Source organism: Capra hircus, chromosome 15, assembly GCF_001704415.2.
Source record: "Capra hircus breed San Clemente chromosome 15, ASM170441v1, whole genome shotgun sequence".
Taxonomy (NCBI): Eukaryota; Metazoa; Chordata; class Mammalia; order Artiodactyla; family Bovidae; genus Capra; species Capra hircus.
The window spans coordinates 3106306-3129307 of record NC_030822.1 but is presented as its reverse complement, the minus strand read 5'-3'; the positions used below and the strand labels follow the sequence as shown (position 1 = coordinate 3129307).

General features: G+C 47.7%; 1 non-coding gene across 1 annotated transcript in view; it reads left to right on the top strand.

Moving 5' to 3' along the window:
* LOC102169497 overlaps window positions 5657-23002 on the top strand; it is a 38313-nt gene continuing 20967 nt past the window's right edge. The window contains exons 1-3 of the transcript XR_001919195.1: window positions 5657-5674; window positions 16541-16796; window positions 19438-19585. This is a non-coding gene — a transcript (uncharacterized LOC102169497). The remainder of the gene's footprint in view (window positions 5675-16540; window positions 16797-19437; window positions 19586-23002) is intronic.

The following is a 23002-nucleotide window of genomic DNA, read 5'->3' as shown; positions in this document are numbered from 1 at the left end:
AACTGCATAGCACGTGAAATCATAGCCATTATCTTGTAATAACTTTTAATGGAGTATAAACTGTAAAAGAGCTTCCCTGGTGATTCAGCAGTAAAGAATCCGCCTCCCAGTGAAGGAGTTGCAGATTTGATCCCTGGGTCGGGAAGATCCCCTGGAGAATGAAATGGCAGCCCACTCAAGTATTCTTGCCAGAGAAATACCATGGACAAAGGAGCCTGGCAAGCTAAGGCCCGTGGGGTCACAAAGAGCCAGATACACTTAACAACTAAACAACAGCAACAACCACAACAAAAAAAAAACTATAAAAATTCTTAAGCACTGTGATGTTCACCTGAAACTAACAGAATATTATGAATAAACTATACCTCAGTAAAAAATAATAAAAGTAAATTTCTATTACTTTATTAATATAAGCATAGATTTCTCTTTGGAAATCCTCCCAGATTTAACTGACCAGGTTAAATTTCCTTTTACAAGCCCCTGTTTCCTATGCACCTGACTAACATAACTTGTTTTCTGCCTATGTGCCCACTGAACACTGAAAACTCCATGAGGGCAGTCACCACCCTGTATGCTCCACTCACCGGTTTATCACCAGCCCCTGTCCAATGTTTAGCACTGACCAGGTATTCAATAAATGTCTTAATGATGATTAATCTATCTTCTCATGACAAGCATTCCAAAAATTGCTTGTAATTGCTCCCTAGATTCCAGCTGTCATTCTGATGCTCTCTGTTCCATATGGCGTCTACCCCTAACAAAAAAATAATAAAAATAAAAAACATGCCTTGTTTCTGTTGGTCACTCCGTTCAGTTAAGTTCAGTCGCTCAGTCGTGTCCAACTCTTTGCGACCCCATGAATCGCAGCACGCCAGGCCTCCATGTCCATCACCATCTCCCGGAGTTCACTCAGACTCACATCCATCGAGTCAGTGATGCCATCCAGCCATCTCATCCTCTATCATTCCCTTCTCCTCCTGCCCCCAATCTCTCCCAGCATCACAGTCTTTTCCAGTGGGTCAACTCTTCACATGAGATGGCCAAAGGACTGGAGTTTCAGCTTTAGCATCATTCCTTCCAAAGAAATCCCAGGGCTGATCTCCTTCAGAATGGACTGGTTGTATCTCCTTGCAGTCCAAGGGACTCTCAAGAGTCTTCTCCAACACCACAGTTCAAAAGCATCAATTCTCTGGCGCTCAGCCTTCTTCACAGTCCAACTCTCACATCCATACATGACCACTGGAAGAACCATAGCCTTGACTAGACGGACATTTGTTGGCAAAGTAATGTCTCTGCCTTTGAATATGCTGTCTAGGTTGGTCATAACTTTTCTTCCAAGGAGTAAGCATCTTTTAATTTCATGGCTGCAGTCATCATCTGCAGTGATTTTGGAAATAAAGTCTGACACTGTTTCTACTGTTTCCCCATTTATTTCCCATGAATTGATGGGACCAGATGCCATGATCTTCGTTTTCTGAATGTTGAGCTTTAAGCCAACTTTTTCACTCTCCTCTTTCACTTTGATCAAGAGGCCTTTTAGTTCCTCTGGACTTTCTGCCATAAGGGTGGTGTCATCTGCATATCTGAGGTTATTGATATTTCTCCCAGCAATCTTGATTCCAGCTTGTGCTTCTTCCAGTCCAGCGTTTCTCAGTAGTGTACAACTCTTTGTGACCCTATGGACTGCAGCACGCCAGACTGCCTGGTCCTCAACCATCTCCCAAAATTTACTCAAACTTATGTCCACTGAGTTGACGGTCCTCTGTCACCCCCTTCTCCTCCTGCCCTTAATCCTTCCCAGCATCAGGGTCTTTACCAATGAGTCAGTTCTTCACATCAGGTGGCCAAAGTATTGGAGCTTCAGCATCAGTCCTTCCAATGAATATTCAGAACTGATTTCCTTTAGGATAGACTGGTTGTGTCTCCTTGCTGCCCAAGGAACTCTCAAGCGTATTCTCCAACACCACAGTTCAAAAGCATCAATTCTTTGGCACTAAGCCTTCTTTATGGTCCAACTCTTACATCCATACATGACTACTCCAAAAACCATACCTTTGACTATGTGGACCTTTGTTGGCGAAGTGACGTCTCTGCTTTTTAATATGCTATCTAGGTTTGTCGTAGCTTTATGCCCAAGGAGCAAGTGTCTTTTCATTTCATGGTTGTAGTCACCACCCTCAGTGATTTTGGAGCCCAAGAAAGCAAAGTCTGTCACCGTTTCTATTTTCTCCCCATCTATTTGCCATAAAGTGATGTACTGGATGCCATGATCTTAGTTTTTAGAATGTTGAGTTTTAAGCCTGTAATTAGGAACCCTCTGCTCAGTCAACTGAAAAAGGCTACAAAGAGTGACTTAGGTCTACTTCTCACTGGTACAAATATTGGCTTACACTAAAAGAATTTGCATTCTGCCAGATGATTTGCTGGAGAAGGACTAGGCAGAGCTGAAGAGATGAGAGAGTACGGCTGCCCTAAACCACAATGTGAAGTTTCCAGCCCTAGAGTTGGGCTCTCTTTATAGTTACACATCTATTTCTCACTTACTCTCTGATTATGAGTTTGCGCCTTCCTTTCTAGAGAGTACCTCCTTTATTCATAGGTAATCTAATGAAATACAAGGAATTATTTGGGGTTATAAAGAGTCAATATGTTAGAGTGTCAGTACCTTGCCTACCCCGATCAGCTTTCACAGACTACTGCATTAGCTTCCTAACTGTTCTCATTATTTACACTCTTCTTCCATCATCAGCACATTTGAACTCAGTATCCTAGCTACCTGGGATCTCCCAGATATCTGCATGAGGGGTATCTACTTATTCCCATGGTCACCTTCCATCCAATCCAATTTATGCACAGAATCCCTGTTCCTCCCTCACCAGGAGAACCTATCATTCCTTAAGCACTAATCCGTTTTTGGTTCCTTCACAGTTTTCAACACCATCCGAAATTATTTATGTTATCTTATTTCATTGGAATATAAGCTTTAACATAGAAATCTGGTAAGTGAATGAATGTAAACATATCCTTGTCATTTATAAAGTGTAAAGAGTGGGACAATATTTGTTATACCTCCAGCACCATACCTGCCCTGAGTGCCTGTTCAATAATTACCTGTTCTTCAGGGACTGCTGTTTTTCTATTCAAGTACTGAACACATCTCAGAGTAGTCCTGCAGAGGATACAAGGTCCAGACCTGCTGGAATTTCTGTGGTAAAAGCTACCAGCCCTATCCCACGGAGTAGGATTTGGAGGATTTCAGACAATCCAACATGCAACCATGGAAAACCTTGTAGTGTGCTTAAGGTGCACTGCAGGCACATGGACTATGGACTCGCTAGTGTTTCACTCTCAAAGAGCCGACAGTTTTATTAAGAAGACTAATAATTAAGAAGACTTATTAAGAAGACTAAGAATAATATACATTTAAGAGGAAAACAGAAACTATAATTAGCCTCCAATTAAAATAAATAAAATAAATAATTTTTTAAAAGAACAAAAAAAAAAAAAGAGGAAGAAGAAATTAAGATGGCTAGGGCCATGTCCAACACAGAAAGAGCAGTAGGAGGCGTGAGCGGGAGAGAGGAGCAGTTGTGGGAGGGAAGGGGGCTGCTGGAAGCCTGCACCAGCTGCCAGCATCCACAGCTGCAGGTCCAGTGCTCCAACAGCAGGATACGCAGGGCAACAAGAAGCTCCCTGAGGAGCCACAGCCCGGGCCAGGCCTGAGGCCAGGCTATGAAGCCAGGGTAAGAGGCCTGATTGGGTCCTCACTAGTCCTGGAGAAGCTACTGGAGAACCAGCACCCTCCTCCCCTGCCACTACCACCGCCATAAGGCATGCCCCAATAAAGAGTGGAAGGAAAAACTGGAGGAACAATGGGCTGAGACAGCCAGCACCGGGCCATCTCGGTCTCCCTCATGTGGCGTGCCTGTGACCAGACCTCGCCAGGTGACCGCGAGATATTTTACCTGCAGTATGTGGCCCCGGATGGGCTCCTGCTGGAGAAGGGCCTCTCCCAGGCCCCAGCCACCTGCCACTGCCACTGCCAGTGGCCAAGATGGAAGGGAAGGAGTCTCTTTCAGGGCATCCCTGCTGCTCCTCCATCACCCTTTTCAGCCCTCAGAAACCTGTCCAGCAGAGGTTGGTGCTGGGTCCTTGAGCAGGACCATCTCCTGTTACCAAATTGCAAGTCCATGTGCCCAATGCACAATGAGGTCAAACAATAATAAAACTTTGGAGTTTGGAAAAGAGCAAGACTGATTACAGTTTTATGTAAGGAGGTGAGTGGTTTATGCCCAAGAACCCCATAGTCACTGAAAGCTTTCAGCACTGTCCTTTGATAGGAAAGGTGAGGGAGGGGCGTGGCTAGTTGTTGCAAATTTCTTGGTGTCAAATCCTTGTTCCTGAAGTCAGTTTACGGTCAGGCAACGATGTCACTGTAAATCTCTATGACATGAATGCTATTCTCTCTTCTGACAAGGAAGGGCCCAACTTGCACTCTCCAATGCCCTGGTCCTGCGAAGAGGAGGCAGATCTCAGCTGACAGTTCCTTCAGAGCCAGGTTCCCAGACCCCACCCAGCTGTCATCGCTGAGGGAGCCGGGGGCCCAACCCGACTGGCCCTCTGGCTCCTCAGGCCGCCCAAAGCAGGGGAGGTGGGCTCCCGCAGACCGTGACACAGGCAGGATGCCTTGCTATTAGGTCACAGAGACAGGGCTGGAAGAGAGGGTTCACCGCTTCCTCAGCCGTGGGACTGGCTAGTGAGTGGCCTGGGTGAGGGCTTTGGAGCCACACTGTAACAGAGGGCAGGGAGCGCAGCCCTCAAAAACGCAGCCATCTCAGTGGTCATTACCTTCAGCCTGTTCCTAAGCAGTGGGTCTTGCTCGGCCGATGACAGCGCAGCAGAGGGCCCCTCCCACAAGCTGCCTATAGTTTGGAAAGGACAGTGAAGGGACTGAGACCACTGTGGAGTGGGAGTAGCCAGGAGGGCAGTGAGGGGAGGGTTGGAGCCTGGTGTTCTCCCCAGCAAGGCGGGCAGTGAGGTGAGGGGCGAAGCCTGGCGTTCTACTCTAGTGAGGCTGTGAGTGAGGTGAGGGGCGGAGCCTGGCGTTCTACCCCAGTGAGCTGTGAGTGAGTTGAGGGGCGTGGCCTCGCATTCTACCCAGCGAGGGGGGCAGTGAGTGGAGGGGTGGAGCCTGGCGTTCTACCCTAGTGAGACTGTGAGTGAGGTGAGGGGCGGGGCCTAGCGTTCTCCCCAGCGAGGTGGGCGGTGAGCGGAGGGGTGGGGCCTGGCGTTCTCCCCAGCGAGGGGTGCAGTGAGTGGAGGGGTGGAGCCTGGCGTTCTCCCCAGGAAGGCAGGCAGTGAGGTGAGGGGGCGGAGCCTGGCGTTCTCCCCAGTGAGGCGGACAGTGAGGTGAAGGGCAAAGCCTGGTTTCTACCCTAGTGAGGCTGTGAGTGAGGTGAGGGGTGGAGCCTGGCGTTCTACCCCAGTGAGACTGTGAGTGAGGTGAGGGGCGGGGCCTGGCGTTCTACCCTAGTGAGACTGTGAGAAGGTGAGGGGCGGGGCCTGGCGTTCTCCCCAGCGAGGCGAGCAGTGAGGTGAGGGGCGGAGCCTGGCGTCCTACCCTAGTGAGGTTGTGAGTGAGGTGAGGTCAGAGCCTGGCGTTCTCCCCAGCGAGGTGGGTAGTGAGGTGAGGGGCGGAGCCTGGCGTTCTCCCCAGGGAGGCAGGCAGTGAGGTGAGGGGTGGAGCCTGATGTTCTCCCCAGTGAGGCTGTGAGTGAGGTGAGGGGCGGGTCCGGGCGTTCTCCCCAGCGAGCCGGGCGAGGAGCGGAGGGGTGGGGCCTCGCGTTCTCCCCAAGGAGGCGGGCAGTGAGGTGAGGGGCGGAGCCTGGCTTTCTCCCCAGCGAGGTGAGCAGTGAGGTGAGGGGTGGGGCCTGGCTTTCTCCCCAGGGAGGCGGGCAGTGAGTGGAGGGGCAGAGCCTGGCATTCTCCCCAGCAAGGCGGACAGTGAGGTGAAGGGCAAAGCCTGGTTTCTACCCTAGTGAGGCTGTGAGTGAGGTCAAGGCGGAGCCTGGCATACTACCCTAGTTGAGGCTGTGAGTGAGGTGAGCGGCGGAGCCTGGCATTCTCCCCAGCGAGGCTGGCAGTGAGGTGAGGGGCGGAGCCTGGCGTTCTACCACAGTGAGGCTGTCAGTGAGGTGAGGGTGGAGCCTGGCGTTCTACCCCAATGAGGCTGTGAGTGAGGTGAGGGGCGGGGCCTGGCATTCTCCCCAGTGAGGCGGGTGGTGAGCGGAGGGGCGGAGCCTGGCGTTCTACCCCAGTGAGGCTGTGAGTGAGGTCAGGGGTGGAGCATGGCGTTCTCCCCAGTGAGTCGGGCAGTGAGGTGAGGGGCAGAGCCTGGCATTCTCCCCAGCGAGGCTGGCAGTGAGGCTGTCAGTGAGGTGAGGGGCAGAGCCTGGCGTTCTACCCCAGTGTGGCTGTGAGTGAGGTGAGGGGCGGGGCCTAGCGTTCTCCCCTGCGAGGCTAGCGGTGAGCGGAGGGGTGGGTCCTGGCATTCTCCCCAGCGAGGCTTTGACTGAGGTGAGTGGCGGAGCCTGGCGTTTTCCCCAGGGAGGGGGGCAGTGAGTGGAGGGGTGGAGCCTGAAGTTCTCCCCAGCGAGGCAGGCAGTGAGGTGAGGGGTGGAGTCTGACGTTCTCCCCAGTGATGCTGTGAGTGAGGTGAGGGGCGGAGCCTGGCGTTCTACCCCAGTGAGGCTGTGAGTGAGGTGAGGGGCGGGTCCGGGCGTTCTCCCCAGCGAGCCGGGCGAGGAGCGGAGGGGTGGGGCCTCGCATTCTCCCCAAGGAGGCGGGCAGTGAGGTGAGGGGCGGAGCCTGGCTTTCTCCCCAGCGAGGTGAGCAGTGAGGTGAGGGGTAGGGCCTGGCTTTCTCCCCAGGGAGGCGGGCAGTGAGTGGAGGGGCAGAGCCTGGCATTCTCCCCAGCAAGGCGGACAGTGAGGTGAAGGGCAAAGCCTGGTTTCTACCCTAGTGAGGCTGTGAGTGAGGTCAAGGCGGAGCCTGGCATACTACCCTAGTTGAGGCTGTGAGTGAGGTGAGCGGCGGAGCCTGGCATTCTCCCCAGCAAGGCTGGCAGTGAGGTGAGGGGCGGAACCTGGCATTCTACCACAGTGAGGCTGTCAGTGAGGTGAGGGGCGGAGCCTGGCGTTCTCCCCAGCGATGGGGGCAGTGAGTGGAGGGTTGGAGCCTGGCGTTCTACCCTAGTGAGGCTGTGAGTGAGGTGAGGGGCGGGGCCGGGCTTTCTCCCCAGCAAGGCGGGCTGTCAGCAGATGGGTGGGGCCTGGCGTTCTCCCCAGCGAGGCAGGCAGTGAGTGGAGGGTCAGAGCCAGGCGTTCTCCCCAGCAAGGCGGGCAGTGAGGTGAGGGGCGGGGTCTGGCATTCTCCACAGCCAGGCGGGCGGTGAGCGGAAGGGTGGAGCCTGGCATTCTCCCCAGCAAGGCGGGCAGTGAGGTGAGGGGCGGAGCCTGACGTCCTACCCTAGTGAGGCTGTGAGTGAGGTGAGGTCGGAGCCTGGCGTTCTCCCCAGCGAGGTGGGTAGTGAGGTGAGGGGCGGAGCCTGGCGTTCTCCCCAGGGAGGCAGGCAGTGAGGTGAGGGGTGGAGCCTGATGTTCTCCCCAGTGATGCTGTGAGTGAGGTGAGGGGCGGAGCCTGGCGTTCTACCCCAGTGAGGCTGTGAGTGAGGTGAGGGGCGGGTCCGGGCGTTCTCCCCAGCGAGGCGGGCGAGGAGCGGAGGGGTGGGGCCTCGCATTCTCCCCAAGGAGGCGGGCAGTGAGGTGAGGGGCGGAGCCTGGCTTTCTCCCCAGCGAGGTGGGCAGTGAGGTGAGGGGTGGGGCCTGGCGTTCTCCCCAGGGAGGCGGGCAGTGAGTGGAGGGGCAGAGCCTGGCATTCTCCCCAGCAAGGCGGACAGTGAAGTGAAGGGCAAAGCCTGGTTTCTACCCTAGTGAGGCTGTGAGTGAGGTGAAGGGCGGAGCCTGGCATACTACCCTAGTGAGGCTGTGAGTGAGGTGAGCGGCGGAGCCTGGCATTCTCCCCAGCGAGGCGGGCAGTGAGGTGAGGGGCGGAGCCTGGCGTTCTCCCAGCGAGGGGGGCAGTGAGTGGAGGGGTGGAGCCTGGCGTTCTACCCTAGTGAGGCTGTGAGTGAGGTGAGGGGCGGGGCCGGGCGTTCTCCCCAGCGAGGTGGGCAGTGAGGTGAGGGGTGGGGCCTGGCGTTCTCCCCAGGGAGGCGGGCAGTGAGTGGAGGGGCAGAGCCAGGCGTTCTCCCCAGCAAGGCGGGCAGTGAGGTAAGGGGTGGGGCCTGGCGTTCTCCCCAGGGAGGCGGGCAGGGAGTGGAGGGGCAGAGCCTGGCGTTCTCCCCAGCGAGGCGGACAGTGAGGTGAAGGGCAAAGCCTGGTTTCTACCCTAGTGAGGCTGTGAGTGAGGTGAAAGGCGGAGCCTGGCGTTCTCCTCAGGGAGGAGGCAGTGAGGTGAGGGGTGGAGCCTGGCGTTCTCCCCAGTCAGGCGGGCAGTGAGGTGAGGTGAGGAGCCTGGCGTTCTACCCCAGTGAGGCTGTGAGTGAGGTGAGGGGCGGGGCCTGGCATTCTCCCCAGCGAGGGGGGCAGTGATTGGAGGGGTGGAGCATGGCGATCTACCCTAGTGAGGCTGTGAGTGAGGTGAGCGGCGGAGCCTGGTGTTCTCCCCAGCGAGGCGGGCAGTGAGGTGAGGGGCGGATCCTGGCGTCCTATCCTAGTGAGGCTGTGAGTGAGGTGAGCGGCGGAGCCTGGTGTTCTCCCCAGCGAGGCGGGCAGTGAGGTGAAGGGCGGAGCCTGGCGTTCTACCCCAGTGAGGCTGTCAGTGAGGTGAGGGTGGAGCCTGGCGTTCTACCCCAGTGAGGCTGTCAGTGAGGTGAGGGTGGAGCCTGGCGTTCTCCCCAGCGAGGCTGGCAGTGAGGTGAGGGGTGGAGCCTGGCGTTCTCCCCAGTGAGGCTGTGAGTGAGGTGAGGGGCGGAGCCTGGCGTCCTACCATAGTGAGGCTGTGAGTGAGGTGAGCGGCGGAGCCTGGCGTTCTCCCCAGCGAGGGGGGCAGTGAGTGGAGGGGTGGAGCCTGGCATTCTATCCTAGTGATGCTGTGAGTGAGTTGAGGGGCGGAGCCTGGCGTTCTACCGCAGTGAGGCTGTGAGTGAGGTGAGGGGCGGAGCCTGGCGTTCTACCCCAGTGAGGCTGTGAGTGACGTGAGGGGCGGGGCCTGGCGTTCTACCCCAGTGAGGCTGTGAGTGAGGTGAGGGGCGGGGCCTGGCGTTCTGCCCAAGGCCCTCCAGCTCAAGCGGTCCTGGGCCCGCCGGGCCAGAGGACAGGCCGGGAACTGTGTTCTGTAGGGTGTCAGAGGCCTCACCAAGGCCACTGGCCAGCCTTGAACCAGGCCTCGAGGAAGCAGTGAACCTCTCCCCTGTCATGGCCGTGGCTAGCTGATTAGCAGTGGCAGTCTGCCTAGGTCCCATCTGTGTCCTCTTCTCTGTGGTAGCCTGCGGAACCTGAGGACCAGTTGGGTTGGGCATCTGGCTCCCTCAGCAGTGACACCTGGGCAGAGTCCAGGGACCTGGCCCTGAGGGAACTGCCGACAGAGATCTGCCTCCTCTTCGCCTGGACCGGGACATTGGAGGGTGAATTGCCTTGGGATCTTACCCTTTCTGGGCAGGACAAAGCATAACATTCATTTGGTAGAGATTTACAGAAACATCATTTCTTGACCATGACCTGACTTTGAGAACAAAGGATCTGACACCAACAAGTTTGCAACAACTAACGGCAACCCTTCCTCCCCTCTTGCTTTTAAAAGGGCTTTGCTGAAAGTTTTAGTAACTTTGGGGGTCTTAGGGCATGAGCCACCCAACTCTTTCTATGGTCCTGTGATCAACCTTTGTCTGTTCCAAATGCCAATGGTTTAGCGTTTGGCCTCACTGTGCATCAGGCACATGAACTTGTGTTTTCAGTAACTATTTATGGTGACTGCAGTAGATCACTTGTGCCTGTGGCAGGTTGACCCTGGCTTGAGGCCACCCTTTCCCAATTTTCCAGCAGCTGCTGGAGTGCATTTTGCTGTCCAGAACTGGGAAGGACTCTCCAGGACAGGTGCCAGCTCTCCCAAAGCATGAGGCTGTTTGGAGCAGACAAATGCCCAGAGCTATAGTCCACATCTGATGTCACCTGGGGTAAGTCACTCCAGCTAGTGCAGGCTGGGAATTTTCTCCACTCCGTCTGGGCTCCTTCCATTGCAGGAAGTGAGCTCCTTTCTGTCTGTTCTCCTTTGAGAGCTGAGCCACTATGTTTAGAGACCTCCATCTGGGAGCGGAAGTGGAATTTTAGACTACAGCATTCTGATTTTCTGTCTGTGCAACTGTAACTTATTTCTTGTTTGTGTTTGTGTGTGTGTGTGTGTGTGTGTGTGTGTGTATGTTTCCGTTGAGCCACTCAGTTTGTCCTTTTGTTTGTGGGACCATGCTTGTTATGTGTATGCTGCATGTGTGTGAATCAATACTGGCATTGGCTAGTTGAGACTGCAGTAGATCACTTGTGCTCCGAAAAATAGAGCTTGCGTGTGACAACACCAGATATTGATAGCTTATGGTGAACAATGTCGGATATGTGATCTCCGGAAAAGATTTAGCTTTAGGACCAGAGACCAGTCTTGATCACTCAGAGCTTTTGTGTGGCAGAAGTTTTATTAAAGTGAAAAAGGGACAGAGAAAGCTTCTGACATAGACATCAGAAGGGGGAACAGAGAGTGCCCTCCTCGCTAGTCTTTAGCAAGGGAACTACATAATTTTTAATTGATTATTACAATAAATCAAAAGAATGTCTCAACTTTGTGAAAATGTTTCCAGACCCACCCCCACAATTTACATTTTAGGATAACAGGATTAGAACTTAACAATAGAAAGATCCTACAAGACCCACTCCCATAATTTACATTCTGAAATATTAATTACAAGGTTTTCAGGAAGGAGAAACTGTCCTCAAGCAGGATACATTGTTGTTATACAATCCCTCAGTTCAGTACATTCCCTCAGTCGTGTCCAACTCTGCAACCCCCTGAATCACAGCAACAGAGTCTTTTCCAATGAGTCAACTCTTTGCATGAGGTGGCCAAAGTACTGGAGTTTCAGCTTTAGCATCACTCCTTCCAAAGAACACCCAGGACTGATCTCCTTTAGAATGGACCGGTTGGATCTCCTTGCAGTCCAAGGGACTCTCAAGAGTCTTCTCCAACACCACAGTTCAAAAGCATCAATTTTTCGGTGCTCAGCCTAATCTTCACAGTCCAACTCTCAGATCCATACATGACCACAGGAAAAACCATAGCCTTGACTAGATGGACCTTTGTTGGCAAAGTATTGTCGCTTCTTTTTAATATGCTATCTAGGTTGGTCATAACTTTCCTCCCAAGGAGTAAGCGTCTTTTAAGTTCATGGCTGCTGTCACCATCTGCAGTGATTTTGGAGCTCAGAAAAATAAACTCAGCCACTCTTTCCACTGTTTCCCCATCTATTTCCCATGAAGTGATGGGACCAGATTTCATGATCTTCGTTTTCTGAATGTTGAGCTTTAAGCCAACTTTCTCACTCTCCTCTTTCACTTTCATGAAGAGACTCTTTGTTCTTCACTTTCTGCCATAAGGGTGGTGTCATCTGCATATCTGAGGTTATTGATATTTCTCCCAGCAATCTTGATTCCAGCTTGTGTTTCTTCCAGTCCAGTGTTTCTCATGATGTACTCTGCATAGAAGTTAAATAAGCAGGCTGACAATATACAGCCTTGACGCACTCCTTTACCTATTTGGAACCAGTCTGTTGTTCCATGTCCAGTTCTAACTGTTCCTTCCTGACCTTCATACAGGTTTCTCACGAGGCAGGTCAGGTGGTCTGGTATTCCCACCTCTCTCAGAATTTTCCACAGTTGATTGTGATCCACACAGTCAAAGGCCTTGGCATAGTCAATAAACCAGAAATAGATGTTTTTCTGGAACTCTCTTGCTTTTTCAACGATCCATCGGATGTTGGCAATTTGATCTCTGGTTCCTCTGCCTTTTCTAAAACCAGCTTGAACATCAGGAAGTTCATGGTTCACGTATTGTTGAAGCCTGGCTTGGAGAATTTTGAGCATTACTTTACTAGCATGTGAGATGAGTGCAATTGTGCGGTAGTTTGAGCATTCTTTGGCATTGCCTTTCTTTGGAATTCGAATGAAAACTGACCTTTTCCAGTCCTGTGGCCGCTGCTGAGTTTTCCAAACTTGCTGGCATATTGAGTGCAGCACTTTCACAGCATCATCTTTCAGGATTTGAAACAGCTCAACTGGAATTCCATCACCTCCACTAGCTTTGTTCATAGTGATGCTTTCTAAGGCCCACTTTACTTCACATTCCAGGATGTCTGGCTCTAGATGAGTGATCACACCATTGTGATAATCTGGGTAATGAAGATCTTTTTTGTACAGTTCTTCTGTGTATTCTTGCCACCTCTTCTTAATATCTTCTGCTTCTGTTAGGTCCAGACCATTTCTGTCCTTTATTGAGCCCATCTTTGCATGAAATGTTCCCTTGGTATCTCTAATTTTCTTGACGAGATCTCTAGTCTTTCCCATTCTGTTCTTTTCCTCTATTTCTTTGCATTGATCACTGAAGAAGGCTTTCTTATCTCTCCTTGCTATTCTTTAGAACTCTGCATTCAGATGCTTATATCTTTCCTTTTCGCCTTGGCTTTTCACTTCCCTACTTTTCACAGCTATTTGTAAGGCCTCCCCAGACAGTCATTTTGCTTTTTTGCAGTTCTTTTCCATGGGGATAGTCTTGATTCCTGTCTCCTGTACAATGTCATGAACCTCATGCTGTAGTTCATCAGGCACTCTATCTATCAGATCTAGGCTCTTAAATCTATTTCTCACTTCCACTGTATAATCATAAGGGATTTGATTTAGGTCCTACCTAAATGGTCTAGCAGTTTTCCCTGCTTTCTTCAATTTAAGTCTGAATTTGGCAATGAGGAGTTCATGATCTGAGCCACAGTCAGCTTCCCATCTTGTTTTTGCTGACTGTATAGAGCTTCATGACTAGATTCAGGATAGATATTTCTGGCATTAAAGCAATGTAGATGATGCTTTTGCCCCCCTTTGTATAGTTGATCCATGGATGTGCAATTCTAGACTGATTATTTTCTCTCAACACTTTGAGGATTTTGCTCTGCTCACTTCTGTGTTTTATTATTACTGGCAGGTTGCAGTCCATAGTGTCTCCCAGTCAGCACTGAAGAAACTTAGCACAGCACTAAGTGTCTTTGGTAACGTAAGACAGTCTTATTTTAATTTTTTAAATTTCCTTAAATAATAAAAAAATCTATTATTTTATATTCTGTACTTGGTAATTCCAATATTCCAAACCCCATGTTATTAATTATCTGTTGTTTCTGCTTAGCTTTGTTTAGGATAACTTTTTGTTAATATATGTATATATTAATTATAATTTCTTTTTACTGATTTTACCTGCAGAAATCTTAAGGTAATCTGGAATATCGTTATAGTACTCCTCATAGTTTGATTTTGTTTCTGCCAGATAGCTAAGGTATTCACAATCCAGCACAAGGTTCTGTTAATTTATTACCTAATAATGCAAATTTCAATTACAAACTCATGTGAATTCAGAGTGGTAGTTAGAAATGCTCATGGGGACTCTCTTTTTTAAACCAGAGGTCTTTTCCCATCAAGTTGATTTACAAGAAATCTTGTGGTAGAGCCTCATTGAAAGTGTTCAGTATCTTGACTGTAGTGGTGAACAAAGGAAGCTAGAGAGGTGATAAAATGTTAACAGAACTTACTACAAACACTCAGATTGAAGAAATCTGAGTAAATCAGTGGACCGCATCAAGGTCAATATCCTACTTGTAATATTAATAATATGGTTTTTTTAAATGCTACCATTAGGGGTGTATTAGTTTTCTATTGCTGCTGTAACAAATTACCACAAATTTAATGACTTAAAACAACACAAATACATTATCTTAGAGTTCTGGAAGTTAGCAAGTAAAAATGGGTCTCTAGAGAAAAGTGTCAGCAGGGCTGTGTTCATTTGAGGGACTCTAGAAAAATCTACTTTCTTGATTATTTCGGTTTCTAGAAATCACCTGTATTCCTTGACTCTAACCATTTTCTTCATCTTCAATACAAACAGCGCACAGCATCTTCAAATCTCTGTCTGACCGTCAATGTTCTGCCTCCCTCTTCCAATTTTAAAGACTCTTGGAAAATCCAAACTAATGTCTCCAGCTCTAGGTCAGCCTATCTGCTACCTTACTTCCTGTTTGCCACGCCTAACAGATTTACGGATTCCAGGTATTAGGATATGAAGATCTTTGGGAACTGTTTCTCTGCCTGTCCCAAGAGGAATCTGGGAAAACTGAACAAAAGATCTCACTGTATTATTCCTTACATCTGCAAGTAAATCTATAATCATTTCAATGAGTCATTAAAAATACACTTAGTGAAATGTTAATCTATTCTATATATTAACTTCATTTTGAGCTGTGGTGGTGCTTGTTTTCTCATATACACATATCTTTCACCATCCTGAGCTTTCCCTTTGCTATGCGGAAAGAAGAAGTCCTCTGCCACAGGCATCTTGCTCTCATCATTCTTTGCAGCTCCCTCTCTCACGTACTTACAGCCTAGATCTATCAACTCTGAAGACTAGGGAAAAGTATCCTTATCTTGTGGCATTATGACCCCATATTAAACCTCCTTATCTACTGCCTATGAAATAAGGAAACAAAAGAAGCTCTACAGTCAATAAGGAATAAGTCCTTCTTGCTTGGGCATAAACTACTAATGCTGAGCGCCAAGCATATCCAAGTCATGAGTGTCTGCTGCCTTTGCTGATACGACATTGATCATAGCAAGTCGCACGGCCAGCTCAGATTTAAGGAGTCAGAGGAACTGACTCCACCATTTAGTGAAAGGATCGGACACATCACCTTGAAATGCTGAGACTGCATTGAAGGAAAGAATTTGTGGTCATTTTTATAACCTACTCAACTTGTTACTGCCTGGAGTGATTACTTTTTATACCGTATGATATCACTTGCATGTGGAATGTAAAATACAACAGGAATGAACATGTCTACGAAAGAGAAACAGACTCACAGACATAGAGAACAGACATGACTGCCAAGGGGAAGGAATTGTAGAGAGGGGTGGATTGGGAGTTTAGGGTTAGGAGATGCAAATCATTAATATAGAGAGAATGGATGGACAACATGGTCCCACTGTATAGCACACAGAATTATATTCACTATCCAGTGATTAAATCATAATGGAAAAGAATATGAATATATAATTTAATCACTTCTGCTGTATACTAGAAACTAATAGAACATTCAGTTCAGTTCAGTTGCTCAGTCATGTCTGACTGTTTGCAACCCCATGGACTGTAGCATGCCAGGCTTCCCTGGCCTTCACCAGCTCCTGGAGCTTGCTCAAACTCATGTCCATGAGTCAGTGATGTCATCCAGCCATCTCATCCTTGTCGTCCCCTTCTCCTCCTGCCTTCAATCTTTCCCAGCATCAGGGTCTTTTCCAATGAGTCAGTTCTTCATATCAGGCAGCCAAAGTGTTGAAGTTTCAGCTTCAGCATCATTCCTTCCAATGAACGACTGATTCCAATGAAGTCCTTCCAATACAACATTATAAACCAACTACACTTTAATAACATTTTAAAAATATGTGTATATTTTAGCTGATCAATTCTTTCATACTGCCATAGGTATATATATATGAAATTTAATCTCTGTAAATCAATGATAATTTGCAGTTTGGTCATTACTGTAACACCAGTATCTAATAATGCAGGAATATATTAGGTGCCTATAAAGTGTTTACTAAAAGAATGAACAGACAATGCAGAAAAAAATCCTAACTATGGTCAGTGCAATGAGAAAGAATGCTAGCCACCGTGCAGAACAGCTAATTGTTCTTGTAACATCCTGTATCATAAGGGCTTCAGGGATCCAGAAACTCTCTCTAAGACGTGATCAAGGCTCAACCAAAACTGGAAGTCAAGAATTGGCAAACATGCCTAACTTTATAGAAAAATTAGTCTAGACCAAGATGGAATAATACACAGTATCACACACAAAGGTTTTGATCAAGAATGACCTGGAGAAAATACCTACAGAACTTAAAGAATCTATGCACCATTCCTTATATGTATTCAGTAGCTGGGGTAAAATATACTTGTTCTCCTATCCACTGTCCACTTTCCTCTTATTCCTACCTAAAAAGAACCCATACAGAAGGTAACGCACACAATAAATAGATATTCTACTTTCCAGTTTCTGCTGTAGCTAGAATGGCATGTGTTTTAGTTAGCATTCCTGAGACAGGGCCTTGGGTAAAGGTAATGTATGTGGGGGTGGGTAGTGAAGAATTAACCTTACCTGCAGAAAGGTCTGACCTTAGCATTCACTTTACAGGAGGGCAACTCAAAGTCCCTGAAATGCCTTCCCTAGAAGAAGCATCTTTGTTTGCCTGGAGGTTTTGAACACTGGACAGTCTTAACAATGTGACATATGATGGGAGCTTGAGATGTGCCCTATCGGTTCCGACATCCAGAGGAACTGGAGACTAAAGGTATTATCCTGAAACTCCAAGAGTGATGGAGAAATGGAGGTCAGCCACATGAGCAATGGTGCACAGCCCAGAAAGGAGCTGTGCACACCAGAGGCTCAGGTGAGCTGCCGGGCTGACCACACTCCATGTGTATTGCCACACGTTGACACCCAGAGGGGTGATGCATCCCTAAGAATAATGGGAGCTACAAGTTTGAAACTCTGACAGACTTTGCCCTCTATGTATCTTCCTTTGGCTTGTTACTATTTGTATCCTTTTGCTGTAGTAATACTGTAATTATATGTACAGTGCATTCCAGATGTGTTAGTTCAGGCTGTATTGCAATTTACATAGACCGAATGGCTCCTAAACAATAGAAACTTACTTGTAGCAGTTCTGGAGATTAGAAGTCTGAGATAGAGTGCCAGCAAGGTTGGAGTCTGGTGAGAGCCCTCTCCTGGGTTGCAGAAAGCCGACCTTGTGTCCTCATAGGGTGGGAAAAGAACTGGAGAACTCTCCAGGGTCTCCTTTAAGGGCGATAGACCTCTTCATTTGGTCCGCATCCTCATGAGCTACCTACAACCAAAAGGCCCAACCTCCTAAACCCATCACCCTGGGGTTAAGGTTTCAAAAGAGAATTTGGTGGCTGAGAATGAAAATTCAGTCCATGACATTGAGTCATTTTAGTGAATTAGCAAAACGGAGGATGACTGTGGAGACCCCTAATGTGTAAATCAGCTACAAACGCAGATTTTAGTTTCCTGGGCTCCAAAATCAGTGGATGGTGACTGCAGCCATGAAAAGATACTTGCCGCTTGAAAGAAAAGCTATGACAAACCTAAACAGCATATTAAAAAGCAGAGACATCACTTGCCAACAAAGGTCTATCTCATCAAAGCTAACATTTTTCCAGTTGTCATGTACAGATGTGAGAGTTGGGCTATCAAGAAGATTGAGGGCTTAAGAATTGATGGTTTTGAACTGTGGTGTTGGAGAAGACCCTTGAGAATCCCTTGGACTGCAAGGAGATCAGACCAGTCAGTCCTAAAGGAAATCAGCCCTTAATATTCATTGGAAAGACTGATGCTGTAGCTGAAGCTCCATACTTTGCCCCCCTGATGGGAAGAGCCAGCTCACTGGAAAAGACCCTGATGCTGGGAAAGATTGAGGGGAGGAGGTGAAGGGGGTGACAGAGGATGAGAATGCTTGGATGGCATCACTGACTCAATGGACACGAGTTTGAGGAAAATCTGGGAGATAGTGAAAGACAGAGAGGTCTGGTGTGCTGAAGTCCATGGGGTCACAAAGGATCAGACATGACTTAGTGACTAAACAACAACCATGAGTAAGAGTGGCTCTGAGGACCCTCGACCTTTTGGCTGTTGTCTGAACTGACGGCCGTCCTACAAGGACAGTTCCCTCCTACTATGCAGTGTACTAAACTTTTGGGAGAGAACTGTCCAAGCAGCACAGGAAGAGAGCAAAAAGAATGATATACAGAAGGAGCAAAGCACGGAAAGGATGAATATATCAGCTGTCTGACACCCAGGAGACTGCAACTCAGTGACACGAGGGATTTCACTGAACTGTGTAACATGTCCCAGACACCTGACCCCTGGAGAACCAGAGCATCAGACAGCTGTTCCCTTCTCCTCCCCCACTGCTTGGTGGTCACTCGATGTCTTCCGCAGCGTATGAGACATTCCTGAGGCAGAGAAGCAGACACACACCGTGGGAAACCTGCCGCTAGTAACGCCGGCAGAGCTGTAGACCGCAGGTGCACTGAAAGCGAGTAATGGAGGACGTGTGGGGCAGGACAGAGGCAGGGCTCTGTGCGGTGTAAGCAGAAGTCTGCTGGGCTTGGGGAAAGCTTTTGTCTTCCTGACCAAGAGTGTGGATGCAGTGGTCACCCTACCCTCCGGGATCCTTTTTCCTGATTTGAGAAGTGTAGTGTCTAGCACTAGAGCAAACAGGTTAGACTGTGAGGCAACCAGCATGTGGAAGGGACTGAGAAAATCACAAAACGTGAACCTTGACTCCCAAACTGTTACTATGAAGGAAAAATGAGTCTTTGTTGCAAAAGCAACAGCCAAAAATAAGTTGGATTTTGGTCTACTCAAAATGAGGAATATTGAATGTCAGTTCACCAGCCTTTGCCAATCACTTTCCTTCAACAAGAAGTTACAGACTCATTGAATCTAACTTTCTTCTTTCACTGATTAAAGATTTAACCCTAGCAGCCTGATAGCCAAGGACTACTCAAAATCTCTTATTCCACAGACTGTTAACTGAAGTATTCTCATGGTGCAAAGTGTAACCAAAAGAAAGAGTGTCTTTATCCAGGGCTCATTTTAAAATGTTAACATTATTAGAAAGAAAGAGATTAGAGTCAGTTTTTCCTTCAAATAAAAAACAATGGTCAAAGTGGTAATATAAAAAATGTATTCAAATAGTAGTAACTCTGTCTGATTATAAATTTATATTAATTTGGGCTTTCTTTTTTCCAGATAGCTCTATTTTTTTCTGATTTTGGTGATGAGACCAGTTTTTTAGAAGTGAATGCATATTCTTAGGCATAATAAAAATTATTCAACCTGACTCATAACAAAAAATTTTTAAGAAATTGTTCTGTAACAAGACAACACACAAAGAAAAGCCCCCAATGACAGTAACATGATTAAATGTATGTTCTCTAGAGAAAGCTTAAATGTTCTTCAGCAGAAATAACTACTGAACATTGTTTATTCTGATTCCATTACAGCCCCTGGAAGCTCAGGCTCTCAAGGGAGCAAGTATTGATCCCTTAGGCTTCAGCTTTAAACTCCCCAGTTAGAAGGAAGCACACAGAGACCTTGGTGGGCAATCAGCCTGTACCAGTTGCAGAACAAGAATCTGGATGAAACTCTCATGTAAGTAGACCAGAGCACAGCCCATTTTTCAAACAGTCATGTATCATCCCAGTGTGTGCTGGAAATGGTGGAACGAAAGGGTCAAAGTTCTAGTAAGTTTCACCGTGAGACCTAGAATAAAGGCTTCATCCCTGATGACGCAGTGGAAATGGAGAAAGGGAACTTCGAACTGGGCTGAGTGATGTCTGAGGATAGGAATGAACATTGACTGAAAGATATAATGAATGAATGAATGATTAGTAGTCAGCAATACAAGACTTCAGTGTGTTATTTGCATGTGTTATGACCAGTTTTGAGTGTTCATTCAATGGCTGGCCCTGTGCTGGAGAGTTTGTATAAACCACATCACTTTAAGTCACATTCATCATGTAAAACAAAGTTATTTTAAAATGAAAAAGTGCTGAACTTTAAAGACCTCCTCTATCTACTCCCATGCCCAAGGATAACAATTTAAAGTTTGGCATGAATCCTTCCAGAGCTTTTTCATGGGTAAATAAAGAAAATTAGCTAAAGGAGGGTGAGTTCAAAACAAAAAAGTATTATTTTAAGAGAGTCCAGATTTACATACTATTCTGCAACCTGGTTTGTTCATTTGGCAATCTGATGTGAACACCTTTCCATAAGAGTATGTATTTATCTCATGCTTCTTGGGCTATATATTGATTCATGAAAGAAAAAGTGAAAGTGTTCATCATTCTGTCGTGTCTGACTCTTTGTGACCCGATGGACTGTGGCCTGCCTGGCTCCTTGTTCATGCAATTCTGCAGGCAAGAATACTGGAGTGGGTTGCCAAACCCCTCTCCAGGCGATCTTCCCAACCCAAGGAATGAACCTGGGTCTCCTGCATTGCAGACAGATTCTTTACTGTCTGAGCCACAAGGGAAACCCATGATTCATGGCATGAATCTATTCTGATTTATTTAACTCTGTTCCCAAACTTTTGCTGCTGTGCATGGTGTCGCAATGAGCCTCATACCTTATAAGTAATTCTGTGATCCCAATTTTATATAAGGTAAAACTGAAGCTGGGGGGTAGAGTTACATCACTTTTCTCTGTGAGGCTGCAGGACTGGAGTTCAAACTCAGGTCCTTTCTACTGCATAGTCCTGAATGCAAATGAAGCTGCAAAGCAGCAGGTCTCAGAACAGGTGAAGCAAGTTCAAAGACTTAGGTTCTATGTGTTTGTGTGTGTGTGTGTGTGTGCCTTTGTAATGATTTTTACATAACTTGAAAAATGCCATGGCATACTTTTTATTTGAAATTCAAAATGATTAACACAGCAAGTGTCATTATCTCATCAAGATTCTAGTTAAGTGGACTTATGATCAATGTTAGCTTCCTCTGACAAGTGCTTTCACCTACCAGATGGAAGCCTCCTTGACAGTGCTGCATGTAGTTTATTTCACCGTAAATTTACCTGAGACAACTCACATACTTATTGGCCTTTAGCTCTCACTCAGTGTTGAAAGGAGAGAGTTGTTTCTTGTTCCTTCACTGCAGAGTTATCCCACTGTGTTCATTTCTCAAGATGTTTGAAAGAGCCAGAATGTTGACATCAGGCACAGGGTTTGGTTTGCTACACTCCATCCCCGCCACTAAAGGCCCCTTCTTATCCCAAACTGACCACCGCATCTGTGGAGGCAGAGCTCTGTCTGGAGTTACTGACTCCATAGGAAGGAGCCCTCTACTGATGTATGGGGATGTGGGGTTTTTGTGAGGAACTTCTGTCATTGCACAATATTTAAGGTGTGTAAAAACATATTTAAAATAATATAACAAGCATTCTTATAGTTCAGTTCAGTTCAGTCACTCAGTTGTGTCCAGCTCTTTGCAGCCCCATGGACTGAAGTACGCCAGGCCTCCTGTCTATCACCAACTCCCGTAGCTTGCTCAAACTCAAGTCCATTGAGTCAGTGATGCCATCCAACCATCCCATCCTCTGTCATCCCCTTCTCCTCCTGCCTTCAATCTTTCCCAGCATCAGGGTTTTTTCAAATGAGTTATTCATGTAACCACCATCTAACTTCGGCAACTTGCTTTTTATTACTCAGAAATAAAAAGCTGAAGCTAAAAAGCCTCTTGATGAAAGTGAAAGAGGAGAGTGAAAAAGTTGGCTTAAAGCTCAACATTCAGAAAATGAAGATCATGGCATCTGGTCCCATCCCGGATTTATTTTAGTTTTCCTGAATTCAAGAATGCTGCTATGAACATTCTTCTGTGTATGCATTCATATGTACACATATTTACAGGTCTGAAGTGAAGTGAAGTGAAGTGAAGTCGCTCAGTCGTGTCTGATTCTTTGCAGCCCCATAGACTGTAGCCTACCGGGCTCCTCTGTCCATGGGATTTTCCAGGCAAGAGTACTGGAGTGGGTTACCATTTCCTTCTCCAGAGGATCTTCCCAACCCAGGGATCGAACCCTGGTCTCCCGCATTGTAGGCAGATGCTTTACCATCTGAGCCACCAGGGAAGCCCTATTTACAGGTCTCAGTTCAGTTCAGTTCAGTTCAGTCGCTCAGTCGTGTCCGACTCTTTGCGACCCCATGAAAAGCAGCACGCCAGGCCTCCCTGTCCATCACCATCTCCTGGAGTTCACTCAGACTCACATCCATCGAGTCCGTGATGCCATCCAGCCATCTCATCCTCGGTCGTCCCCTTCTTCTCCTGCCCCCAATCCCTCCCAGCATCACAATCTTTTCCAATGAGTCAACTCTTCGCATGAGGTGGCCAAAGTACTGGAGCTTCAGCTTTAGCATCATTCCTTCCAAAGAAATCCCAGGGCAGATCTCCTTCAGAATGGACTGGTTGGATCTCCTTGCAGTCCAAGGGACTCTCAAGAGTCTTCTCCAACACCACAGTTCAAAAGCATCAATTCTTCGGTACTCAGCCTTCTTCACAGTCCAACTCTCACATCCATACATGACTACTGGAAAAACCATAGCCTTGACTAGAAGGACCTTAGTCAGCAAAGTAATGTCTCTGCTTTTGAATATACTATCCAGGTTGGTCATAACTTTTCTTCCAAGGAGTAAGCATCTTTTAATTTCATGGCTGCAATCACCATCTGCAGTGATTTTGGAGCCCAAAAAAATAAAGTCTGACACTGTTTCCCCATCTATTTCCCATGAAGTGATGGGACCGGATGCCATGATCTTTGTTTTCTGAATGTTGAGCTTTAAGCCAACTTTTTCGCTCTCCTCTTTCATTTTCGTCAAGAGGCTTTTTAGCTCCTCTTCACTTTCTGCCATAAGGGTGGTGTCATCTGCATATCTGAGGTTATTGATATTTCTCTTGGCAATCTTGATTCCAGCTTGTGCTTCTTCCAGTCCAGCGTTTCTCATGATGTACTCTGCACAGAAGTTAAATAAGCAGGGTGACAATATACAGCCTTGACATACTCCTTTTCCTATTTGGAACC